Source organism: Cherax quadricarinatus, chromosome 23 (assembly GCF_038502225.1).
Source record: "Cherax quadricarinatus isolate ZL_2023a chromosome 23, ASM3850222v1, whole genome shotgun sequence".
In the NCBI taxonomy this organism is placed as follows: Eukaryota; Metazoa; Arthropoda; class Malacostraca; order Decapoda; family Parastacidae; genus Cherax; species Cherax quadricarinatus.
Window position 1 is genome coordinate 25,537,494 of NC_091314.1, and position 11,545 is coordinate 25,549,038.

The 11,545-nt window shown below is 38.3% G+C and overlaps 1 long non-coding RNA gene across 1 annotated transcript; it reads left to right on the forward strand.

The window, feature by feature from the left end:
* Positions 1–266: 266 nt before the first annotated feature.
* On the forward strand, positions 267–8,555 carry LOC138853130 (uncharacterized). Its single transcript, XR_011392359.1, has 2 exons — positions 267–3,377; positions 6,783–8,555. It is a non-coding gene; the product is annotated as an uncharacterized lncRNA (long non-coding RNA).
* Positions 8,556–11,545: the final 2,990 nt, after the last annotated feature.

Consider the following 11,545-nt stretch of genomic DNA (forward strand, 5'->3'; position numbering starts at 1 on the left):
AGCAAGGGAAAGAAGAAAAAAAATTTTAACTGGGCAACACAAAAAAAAAACTGCACTGGCTGGAGATACGTAGACGCTGAGTAGTTGTAGACACAATGATGAGTCACGAGCTGCTGTAGACGGCGTGGGGGCTGAACTGAGCTGGCTTAGGGGCTAAGCCAACTGGGTTCCCACATGGTTAAGCCAGGTAGAACTTCTTGGAGGAAACTGGGAAGAACACAACACACATGGACGGCGAGATGGACGTCGTTGCGTAGCAGAGGAGGCTGTAGAGGAGGCTGGTGTGTTTACATGCTGCCTAAGGTATCAACCAACCCCAGAGGTGCCTCGTGGTCACGCGTGGAGCCACACGAAGCCAACACACTAAACGACCTCACCTCTACTTCTTGTAGCTGAGAAGGGCGTAGGGACGCTGTAGGAGGCAGGAGAATGGTGCTGGAGAGTGTTGAAGGGCTGTAGAGAGGGTGATGAGGTGAACACGTGACTGCTAAGGCTGGAGATGACGCCGTGACGCCTATGTCCAGATTTTGTGGGAAAAAATCTAGGACGAAGATCTATCTCAGGTCCCGTCAAGACGCTGGGAGTAACAGATAACTCTTTAGGCCAGCAGGTGTGTTGGATGACGACGGATGATGTTGACTGGCGTCGACCGATGGTGTTGACCCCTCCACCCTGAAGAGGCTCACAATGCCGTTGACTCCGCTGTCACCACTGTTATTGATGTTCTTACTGCTGAACAGCGGTTTAGTGCCGATGAAGGTAGCGTAGGTAGCAATGATACGGCCGTGGACTAGTTTGGCTTTAATTGGGTAGGAGTGAGTACACAACGGGCAGTGTGAGGGAGTGACCGCAAGCCAGTCCGTGGAGGGGAGCACTTGTGTCTATCAAGTCGGTCAGCCTAGGAGTGAGAGCGGATGGGCTCAGCCTCCCACTGACCTGAGTGAGCCTACAGAGGGCAGCACCTAAATGCCGCGAAATATGAACTAGTCAGAGCAGACGGCTAGGCTGTGTGTTCTGACAGTACAGGCTGTCTACAATAGCAGTGTATGTATAAAGAACCTAGGATAACCCAGAAAAGTCAGACAAAGTGACTTATTTCCAGTACCTGGCTTGGGCTTGCCATGTATGATTTTTGGTAAATATTTTTTTTTCTCGGTTGTTTGTTGGGCTATCTCGTTGAAACTTGGGCAATGTATAATGGAAAGATGCTTCTTAACGTACAACAAAAATAAAAAAGACGGACGATAAATAAGGAAGTTCACTTCTCAGCCATTAGCCGCCTCTTTGCAGTATATTTTCGTATGGTTTTTATGGTTGTATTCTCATTTTTTGGACTCATTTGATAGAATGGAAGATATATTACAGAAATAGACATGATTTTGATTGCTCTCATAATGAAAAGTACCTTGAAATTGAGCTCAAAGTAGCGGAAATGTTCAATTTTTACCGATGTTCAATGAACTGTGTAAGTCAAGTTGGTTAATTTTATTAAGTGTATTCTAACCTAACCACTCTGTAATTCGGCAAACTCAGTAATCCGGCACACTACAGGTCTCAATGATGCCGGATTTGTGATGGAGGACCTGTATAAATTACCTAGGATAACCCAAAAAATCCAGACAAAGTGCTATACAGTGGATCTGTGCTCCAGTGCCCTAAATTAATAATAATATTAATAATTATTATTATTATTATTTCAATAATACATATGTACTAATATTAATAAAATATTATTAAACTATAATATTATAATTGTGTCCACTCATTACTTACCTTAAAATATCTGTAGTCTTAATGTAGTGAGAGGTGAGTAAACAAGATTAAATGAATAAACGAAGGAGAGTGTAGAAGGTTGGCGAGTTACGTAAACAAACGTTGTTGTTGTTGTTGCCAGCCCGGACACGAATGGTTTTTGTTCACTCTGTCAAGCAGACCAGAAAAACATCTCATATTTGTTAATTTATATGTTTATATGTTATGTAGCATCTTTATTATATAATTTTGAAAAAGAAATCATAGATGGATTAAGCAAAATGTCTATATCAACGTTTTATACATATTTAATGCGCCTCATTGATTATTATTGTTATTATCATTATTAATATGGCATCTTCAAGACCAATTACACTCTTAATGAGTGGCTCTGAGACAGACAAGCAGACAGAAAGACAGACACAGGTAGACAGAAAGACATACACAGGTAGACATAGACACACAAGTAGACAGACACACAGGTAGACAGAAAGACAGACACACAGGTAGACAGACAGATAAACAGACACACAGAGATACACAGATATACAGGCAGACAGATATAGACAGGTTTATGTGCAACAGTGAAAACAAATAGAGTGTTCGAGATTAAGAGCCTTTCTTGCCACAATCTCCAGTGCAAGATTCAGACTTCATCTTAGGGGCCATGGTGAAATTTACTGTCCAGTTAATACAGTATGATGCTGCTGATAGGGCAGGGTTACTCAAACTGATGCTGCCTGCATGACTCATTGCCGCCTCGAGTATTGTCAAATATTGTACGGTGGTGTGCATCAGCCGGCCCAGCCCAGCTGCCAGATGCATGGTCGTAAGTCGAGTGGACGTATGTCGAGCAGGTCGTAAGTCGGATGGTAGGTGTATATACTTTTATGCTTACACTTTTATATTTACACTTACCTTGGAGGAGATGTTAGTTTAATTCGTTTGATGGAGGAGATGCTGGCAGAGGTTTAGGGTAGTGGAAGATAGCGGATATACATCCAACAACATTGTAGAGTTACTTTCGTGTTGTTTTTCTATTGCTTACTCACTTAACTTACTTGCTACACTGTTAATTCTACACTTTATCGCTGGCTGGCACTATAACCTTTATCAATACCTGCTCCTTTAGTATCATACATATCGTAGAATCACTGAACCACTGCAGAAGGCACATTCTCCCCTCTCTCTTCCTCCTCCACTTTGGTACTTTGCTACGAGTTTTTTCTTGAATTTTATTGTGTTCCTTTCCTTCTTTATCACAGGGGTGGTACTAGAAACTTTCTTTGGGCCCATGGTGGCTTATTTAGCAGTTACAAGCACTAAAAACACTGGAATAATGCAAAATATATTGCAGGTACACATGGAATTGACCGAAACGGCTTGTAAACACTGGCACACTGGTTGTACATGGAGTCGTGGAGTGGCTGGGCCCGCTCAGGCCGCATGGATACATTCAGGATGAAAGCCTTTAGATGAGTTTTTCGCCATTAGTAGAGCCAATTTTTTGACGCCAAAGAGTGCCATTAGTCGATTTTGGCATTAGTCGATGCCACCATTGGTTGAGGGTCCACTAATGTAAATCCAATTAATCCGTTCCTGCTGTCAGGAGGCATGACAAAATGGTACTTCAATATGACACTATTATCAGTTCTATGGCTTATTTATTTATCACAATTCATCTAATATGACATATAAATAACAGAAACCTGATATACACTCTAGAATGAATAAAATATGTATGTCATTACGTATGTGGTGGCGGGGGAGGGCATTGGTTCCTCCTTCAAACGTGTTAGTATAAGAGAAAATGGAGTTTGTGAGGCAAACTACATTAGATCACTTCTCTTATAAGAAAACCATAATGTACAAATGAACTGGTGTACGTACACGATTGACATACCTTGCAGAAGATAGGCAGAGTAGCTTATGCTATCAGGAGTTTATTTTGTTTCGTCCTTTTTCTGTCGCTTAATGCTACACTCTTAATGCTACACTTTGTCACTGAACTTAACTGCTTTGAACTCCACAACTTGCACCTGTGCTGGCATGCAGGAACACATTAAAATCACTAAGAGTGTGTTATTAGTCTTGAAGATGCCATATTAATAATGATAATAATAACACAATAATAATCACTCTGAGGCGCATTAAATGTCGTATAAAACGTTAATACTATAGACATTTTGCTTAATTCATCTATGATATTTTTTCAAAATTATATAATAAACATGCTACGTAACATATAAACATATAAATTAACAAATATGAGATGTTTTTCCAGTCGGCTTGACGGAGTGAACATAAACCATTCGTGTCCGGACTGCTAACAACAACTCCCTTGTTCTCTCCTTTTTGTTATTGCGACTTTGTAAATAAGAACATAAGAAAGGAGAAACACTGCAGCAGGTCTGTTGGCCCATTCTAGTTAGGTCCTTAACAATCCATCCTACTAATAGGATATTTACCCCAACCCAACTTTCAGTGCTACCCAAGAAACAAGCCCTGATAACTTCATTCACTCATGTACAAGTCCCACTCAAATCTAACCCCTCTCACTCATGTATTTATCCAACCTAAATTTGAAACTACCCAAGGTCCTAGCAGACTGTTCCACTCATCAGCTATCCTATTTCCAAACCAATACTTTCCTATATCCTTCCTAAATCTAAACTTATCTAATTTGAATCCATTATTGCGGGTTCTGTCTTGGAGAGATATCCTCAAGACCTTATTGATATCCCCTTTGTGAATTCGGTTTAAGTCGGACTGAAACATCATCGTAAGCTTCTCTCTCCTACATGCGGGTTATTTGTGTATTGTTCCAGTCACGGTACTGTGCCTTTTTGTTATTTAATCTCTTCATCTTGACATTCTCTGATATTTTTCTAAGGATTGCAGATGCCAAAAAAAAAAAAAAATAGTTCACTCATTTCAAATAAAGAAGGTAGCATGAAAACTGCTGGGTTAAGAATTTTTTTTTTTTTTATTTTTGCCAATTTTTCTTATTTTTTGACCTTATAACCTGGAGAATGACTAATTTGGATTATTCTTCTGGGAGCTAATTGGTTTTGCCTGGTAGTTGAGTACATTGTATAGATAAGCAGGTATCGGTTACTTGAGTATTTACTGTATACAGCCTCTCCTCATTTAATGACGAAGTTTCATTCCTAATACAGCATCAATAAACGAATTCATCACTAAATGAGGAGCATACTATAATGGTAGTGGCTTTATGTCAGCCATCTTTGATATTGCTTTACTGTCACCCTTGCACCATTTATAATATTTTTAGTATATTTTTAAATGTTTATACAGTAATGTACTGTACATATTGTAATAAACAGAATAGAGGAAATCAGCTCTAATGTACATTATTTAGGCATGCATACTGGTCAGAGAGCCTGTCTAAGTCAGAGTCGTCGGTAAATGAGTACGTCGTGAAGTGAGGAGAGGCTGTATACACAATACAGAATGACAAAAAATCATAAGTTGTAAATATTTTATATCAAAACACCATTCCATAAAATAGGAAAGTGGTTTGTAAAGGCCTTTGAAAGTCTAGTGACTCACCATTAATGTCAGGCTTGGATAAAATATATGAAGAATGGGAGAGGGCTAAATATATATTTTTTTTAATTCGCTGGCCATCCCCCACCTAGGTAGGGTGACCCAGAAAAAGAAATGCTTTCACCATCATTCATTCTCTTGCCTGAGGTGCATAGATATAAATATATTGTTATGGGGACCCAAATGCTTGTTGGGATTATGGCAAGGTATTGTAATGTCATTTATGGTTATATATTGCAAAGGTTAGTGGATGAGTTTGAGAATGTGTGTAAAGGTAGAAAGTTGAAAGTGAACATAGAAAAGAGTAAGGTGATGAGGGTATCAAATGATTTAGATAAAGAAAAATTGGATATCAAATTGGGGAGGAGGAGTATGGAAGAAGTGAATGTTTTCAGATACTTAGGAGTTGACGTGTCGGCGGATGGATTTATGAAGGATGAGGTTAATCATAGAATTGATGAGGGAAAAAAGGTGAGTGGTGCGTTGAGGTATATGTGGAGTCAAAAAACGTTATCTATGGAGGCAAAGAAGGGAATGTATGAAAGTATAGTAGTACCAACACTTTTATATGGATGTGAAGCTTGGGTGGTAAATGCAGCAGCGAGGAGACGGTTGGAGGCAGTGGAGATGTCCTGTCTAAGGGCAATGTGTGGTGTAAATATTATGCAGAAAATTCGGAGTGTGGAAATTAGGAGAAGGTGTGGAGTTAATAAAAGCATTAGTCAGAGGGCAGAAGAGGGGTTGTTGAGGTGGTTTGGTCATTTAGAGAGAATGGATCAAAGTAGAATGACATGGAAAGCATATAAATCTATAGGGGAAGGAAAGAGGGGTAGGGGTCGTCCTCGAAAGGGTTGGAAAGAGGGGTAAAGGAGGTTTTGTGGGTGAGGGGCTTGGACTTCCAGCAAGCGTGCATGAGCGTGTTAGATAGGAGTGAATGGAGACGAATGATACTTGGGACCTGACGATCTGTTGGAGTGTGAGCAGGGTAATATTTAGTGAAGGGATTCAGGGAAACCGGTTATTTTCATATAGTCGGACTTGAGTCCTGGAAATGGGAAGTACAATGCCTGCACTTTAAAGGAGGGGTTTGGGATATTGGCAGTTTGGAGGGATATGTTGTGTATCTCTATACGTATATGCTTCTAAACTGTTGTATTCTGAGCACCTCTGCAAAAGCAGTGATAATGTGTGAGTGTGGTGAAAGTGTTGAATGATGATGAAAGTATTTTCTTTTTGGGGATTTTTTTTTGGGTCACCCTGCCTCGGTGGGAGACGACCGACTTGTTGAAAAAAAAAAAAAAAAAAATATGTAGTGTCTGTTGATAAGGAAAGATACAGATAAATTGTGGAAGTGACTGACTTTTTTTTTTTTTTTACTATTTTTAATTAAACTATACCTAGAGTATATATATGTTATAGGCACTTCATTTATTTAAAAACCTGTTTTTTTTTTTTTTCAGTGAGAGACCTTCCCTAGTGGTGCAGTGCATGGTAAAGGGATCTTTGGAATGCTTTCTCATACAGTACGTCAACTCCTGGCACAGTACACAGCTTGTTGAACATCATGTGTATTATGTTTCTTTTTTGACAGTACGCAAGTACACCCCAAGAGTGTATGTACTATCTCTTCCCTCCAGGTAGACTGCACCACCTAAGGATCATGTGTGGGGCATACTTAACTAGCACTACCTGGGATTTATTGAATGTGTAAGATCTTACATACCTTCAATGAGTTCCTAACAGGGAACTTTGCTCAATTTCCCTAGACATGAGGCATCATGCATTGTTAATGACCTGTATCCATATGCAAGTCATTACTGATTTAAAATTTATTTATGACAATTGGCTCTTAATATATTTTTTTTTTTTAACAAGAGTGCTTATGCTGGCAGGCACCTCATTCATACTGTTAATGAAATTTAATTTCTCTATTTGAAAGTACTTCACGTTTCTAGGTACTCGGAATTTAAGCTGGTCCTTGTTCAAGGTTTCAATTTGGTACAAGTGGTAAACACCCTTGCTAGAGCTCACCAGTGTTAATTGCATGAAAGCAGTAATTGCACTTATACAATGAAAAGTTATTGTTTTACATTGTCAAATGATTTGTTTTAGGAAGTACTTTCATGCAGCTGTTTATAATTTTGTCTGCATATGAAGCAATTTTATTGATACGCTCCACATCATGGTATGGTTGTGATATTTGAAGGATAATGTTATTTACTTGAAATTTGGAAAATTAACATATATCAGTGATAATATCAGAACACCTTGCATACACTAGTTAAATTTTAAAACTTATCAAAGCAAATACATGCCAGTTTTCCCAGTTAGTAGGAGTGACAGGTACCCCTGTTTACCTATAAATGATTATCATTCCATGGGCCAGAGTATATTTCAGTTTCCATAATAATTTTATAGTCTTCTCTTAATCTGACTACTATCATGGTAGTAGTATACACAAGGAATATTTCTTTCATTGTATTTTTAAGAATTTAATCATTTCCATTTAAAGACACTGTGGAAACCTCTGGCCCTCACAATTATTGTATAGACTAATATTTGCTAGGTGTATGAGGCTTAAATGACTAGAGTATACTGCTGGTAAACCAAAGATTTCACTGTTGCCTCTTTTGATACATGAGTTAAGCAGATTATATATGGCATCAAGTTTAACATGTTATTTTAATTAATATAATATATATATATATATATATATATATATATATATATATAAATTAGCCATTTTGATTAAAAAATAAAAAAAAACTTAATATTTTGATCTCAAATTCAAACTTTCACAATGCTTTATTTAGATATAAATTATCCATTCATTTAGATCTTAGCATTAATAACACCCAATTTAATAACATTAAGACAAAAAACAAATTTTCATAACTAATTCAACACGTGCATATCTAGGAATATATCAGATACATTATTAAAAAATAGGTATATATTGCTGATGAAATTTTCAGTAGGTGAAAATTTTCATTTCCTTGAAAATTGGTTTATATCAGTGCATTATTTGCACCTTTAATTCTGAGGATTTTAAACCATGGTCAGAAAATACAATGTAACTAAATATTTAATTGGATCATTTGAAATACTGCTTAACATCATGAAGACTGAGACATTTAATTTGTCTTGTGAATGAGACCTCAATAATGCAAGCTAGCAACTTTGTATACACAGGACAGCCAATGCTGTTAAAGAGAGTAAATATTATTATAATATACGTCTTTCATTGTTTACCCTTTCACAGGATGATGAAGTAATCACCAAAATTACTGTATGCAATTTCTTAAATAAGTGCATAAAGTTTGATGTTTAATATAAAAGAGCTGTATAGTCCTTGTGGCTTAGCGCTTCTTTTTGATTATAATAATAATTAATATAAAAGTTAATTACTGCATGCTTCTGTTTATTTCTGAATGACTCTGGCTTATACCGTAGAGACCTTCCTCAGCCTTGGCAAACTGTGGCAATGCAAGCTCTCTAGACATTTTTAGTATGACAATGATTAGTCTTACAGGTGGTGCAGTCAAGTGCCAGTTCGTATTCTGTCCGTTTGGCAGGAAACAGACTAATACAAGCCAAAGAAAAAAACTATGACATCACATCAAAAGAAGTCATGCAAGTTTGCTGCCCAGCATAAATGAATTTTGAGCTGCAGGCCTGAAGATTGCTAGAAGCATAGTCAGAATATTGCTCATAAAATAAAAATTTAAATTTAAAAAATACTGTAAATGTGCAAGAAATCCATTATACTGAAAGTTTTGACAAAGTGGTTATATTATTATTATAATCAAAGAGAAGCACTAAACCACAAGGATGCAGGGATGGGGGTATTGGGTATCAAGAGGGACAGGAATGATTATTAGGTTATGGAGTGCAGGGGTAGAGGGTAGCAAGAGACTGAGGAGAGTGCTAGAGGCATCATCAGAGTTTGTGTAGTAAATCAGTTGCTGTCAAAAAGTCAATGAGAGTGTCTAGGTTAAAGGAGGGTCCATCAGCAAGAAGGGAAGGTAAAGAAAGGGCAGTAGAGCAGAGACGACATTGGAGGTAAATTCTGCAGGCTTGTTGATAGAGTGGGCAGTCCAACAGAATGTGGCTATTAGAAACTGGAACCTGACAATTCTCAGAGAGGAAAAGGGCACCTCTCCATGAGATACCCTTGAGTAAGACGAGTGTAGCTGATGCGAAGATGGGAGAGAGTGGCCTCCCAACTTTGACAATGATGACAAGAAGATGGCCAGAAACCTATACACGGTTTAATAGAATGTAGTTTGTTATGGAGTAGATCAGACCAACGTTGTTGCCAACGGGTGCGAAGGTGGATAGCAATTACAGCAAAATAGTCCATGAATGGAACACCTCTATATGAAACTGGGAGGTCATGCACTGCTGACCGCACAATAGTGTCTGCCTGTTCATTGCCTTGTATGTCAACATGACCAGGGACCCAACACACAATATCTTTGTGCTTGCTTGAGATACAGCGTAACCAAAGTTGGATACGAAGAACTAGGGCCTGTAAAGCACTACTTGTCTAGTTTTAAGTATAGTTACTATGTACTATTATCTTATCTAGTTTTAATTAGTTACAGGTCCTCCATCACAAATCCGGCATCATTGGGACCTGTAGTGTGCCGGATTACTGAGTTTGCCAGATTACAGAGTGGTTAGGTTAGAATACACTTAATAAAATTAACCAACCTGACTTACACAAAATTCATTGAACATCGGCAAAAATCGAACATTTCTGCTACTCCGACCTCAGTTTCAAGGTAGACCACGACATCCTACTCCACAAACTTGACCATTACGGTATAAGAGGCCATGCGCTTGCTTATTTCAAATCTTACCTTACTAATAGGTATCAGTATGTCACCATTAAAGACACAGCATCAACAACACGGCCACTTGATACTGGAGTTCTGCAGGGAAGTGTCCTTGGTCCCCTGCTCTTCCTCATATACATCAATGATCTTCCAAACGTATCCCAACACCTGAAACCCATTCTCTTTGCTGACGACACGACTTATGTCATCTCTCACCCTAATCTTGCCACCCTCAACACCAATGTTAACGAGGAGCTGATCAAAATATCGACTTGGATGACAGCCAATAAACTTACGCTTAACACTGACAAAACCTACTATATTATGTTTGGTAGCAGAGCAGGAGATGCACAAATTAACATTAAGATCGACAACACCCTGATTACCAGACATAATGAGGGCAAATTCCTAGGCCTATACCTTGACAACCTGAATTTCAGCACCCATATCCAACACATAACCAAAAAAGTATCCAAAACGGTTGGGATCCTCTCCAAGATACGATACTACGTGCCGCAAACTGCCCTTATCACACTATACCATTCACTTATATATCCATACCTCACCTATGCTATTTGTGCTTGGGGATCAACTGCAGCAACACACCTAAAGCCAATAATAACCCAACAAAAAGCTGCAGTAAGAATAATCACTAAATCCCATCCCTGGCAACACACCCCCCCACTCTTCATAGATCTAAACTTACTCCCTGTTCAGTACATCCACACTTACTACTGTGCAATCTACATCTACAGGACCTTAAACTCCAATATCAACCTTGACCTAAAATGCTTTCTTGATAGTTGTGACAGAACCCACAGGCATAACACCAGACACAAACATCTCTACGACATTCCCCGTGTCCGACTAAACCTTTACAAAAATTCAATGTATGTCAAAGGCCCTAAAATCTGGAACACCCTACCTGAGAACTCTAGAACTGCAGACACATTCATCACCTTCAAAACTACCATTAGAAAACATCTTATCTCCCTGATACACCCCATCAACTAACTACACGAATACCACCTGGTGGTTCACACTTACACTCACTCACCCATTTGACCATAAACAGAAATATTAATCTCAATCTTAAAATAATGAATCCTATGATACTCCAATACTGAAACTATGTACTGTGCCAAAACAAAAGCATTCAGATTGCTAAACTCACAAACTAGTATTTAGTCACTTAGCCATAATACCAACTTACCTCATAATTTGTAATATTTTAAAATAAAAAATTAAACTAAGTCTGCCTGAAATGCCTAGCCATGCTAGGCGTTCTAGTGGTACACTCTGTAATCATTATTTAACTACATGTAAACCACACAACAACCAAATTCTGTAAATTCAACATTGTAATCTTTATAGAGAATAAA